Below are 1,875 nucleotides of genomic sequence, written 5' to 3'. Positions count from 1 at the left end.
CCTGTCCCTGCTCCGCATCTTGGCCATTCTGTTCCAGTTGGTGTCTTGTCCTAGTCCTGTTTTGTTTTGGTGGTTGTTGTTTTTGCGTGCCCCGGTGCCTGGTGTTGCATGCTTTTTTTTGGGGGGGGGGGGTACTGTCATGATCAGTCCCTCCCATCTTCCGTGTTCCGTGTTTTGCCATGTCTTGTGTACCTTAGTTCCGTCTGTAGTTTTGTTTTCTCTGACTTCGACTCCTGCCTGACCCTTGGATACCTCCCGGATGCTACCCTGTGTTTAGACCCCAGACCTGCCCCACCACGATTCCCTGTCTGGTTCCACGAATTAGTTTGTTTGCTAAAATAAAACCTCTAGCAACTGAAACCTCTTCTCTGTGTGTGCAAACATTACATCAACACAAAAAATGATGACATTTGATGACATTATGTGAATGTCACGGTTGGCCCCTCCCTAGCATCTCCATCTCTTTGGTTACCTGACTTGTGTCTTTCCTTTGTTTCCTTATTGTTCTGCCACTTGTTTGAGTTTCCCCATCTTTCATTAGTTATACCTGTTTCTAGTTCTCCTTGTTAATGTATATTAACCCTGTGTTTGCTGTGTTTCCTTGCTGGTCTTTGTACACAGCTGCCTTGTTCTAGCCTCTACAGCCTGTTAGTGCTATTCCTAGCCTGTGCTTGTTTTCCTATCATCTTGCTCGTTTCCTTTGCTCATTTTCCGAGCCTGGACCATTATTATTACACCGATATCGGATTTGCCCTTAATAAATCTCACTCCTCTCAGCGTATGCGTCCACCCCGTGATTGCTCCATATTACAGTTATTTTAGTAAATATTTATTTGCATGCTAAATACAACATATAGCATTATTTTGTATAGCATTATTTTGTAAATTACTACCACTTTTAATAGTTTTACGAAATGGTTATTAGGAGTAAGTAAACGCAACTTTTTGTATGAAATATAAACCAGGTGTAGACATTTTTATCCCAAAAGGATTTGTGTGGTTTCGGGTTTTCATTTCCAACAAGGAGGAATATACCAAGTACAACTAATCTGTTTGAAAACTTATACCAAGTGATTTAACAAGTAGAATTAGTTGTGCTCCTGCTTGGATAAAATGGAAATGGGAAACCATCCCATATAGGTATGAATTAGTTACTTTGCAAAACTGACAAATGCTTTTAATTATTTTATGCCAAATAATTGCTATTATGATGCAATTCAAAAACCTGAATGATAAAAAATCTTCCTTGTCTGTTTCGGCTCTGACACTGCAGTATTTATTAATGGAGAATTTGATTCTCAGTTGGAGACTCTTAAAAGAAACAATGATGACAATAATGGTAATGCCTTTTTTCCAAATTGGTAAGCAAGAAAAAAAAATGCATGTGCAAATAAACAGAGTAAAAGCAGACTGTTAGGATTTTTAGCCTAATAAAATAATTGAGTTAACAAGCAAATGTTTTTCCACCAGGAGCACAAAACACCAAAGACTGCCACTGGAACAACTTCTGTTCAGCAATCACTGCAGATGCTGCTTTGAGTGTAGCAGGTGTAGAATCTACCTCTGCTGCTGTTGCTAACTGCTTTCCACACTACAACTGCCTCTGCTCAAACTAATTCTTCACCTGGTGCACTAACTAACACAGCAGCTGGCTCTGGTCTTCTATCTGTTGTATATGTTTCCAGCAAACTTGCTGCTCCATCACTGCCAACAACACAACCCAACACCTAATTTTAGATCAAGTTAGAATTCAGCTCAAAACAGCACTGCTGCATATACACCTCCAACTACTCCAGAATCATCAAACACAGCTGGTGTAAAATTCATATTTATTCAATGAGTCTTCCATGGAATTCTGATGTACCAATATAATAA

The sequence above is a fragment of the Electrophorus electricus genome, chromosome 5 (assembly GCF_041902795.1).
Source record: "Electrophorus electricus isolate QZ-2024a chromosome 5, ASM4190279v1, whole genome shotgun sequence".
Classification (NCBI taxonomy): domain Eukaryota; kingdom Metazoa; phylum Chordata; class Actinopteri; order Gymnotiformes; family Gymnotidae; genus Electrophorus; species Electrophorus electricus.
The sequence above is the reverse complement of the archived record's forward strand: the minus strand, read 5'-3'. Positions refer to the sequence as shown.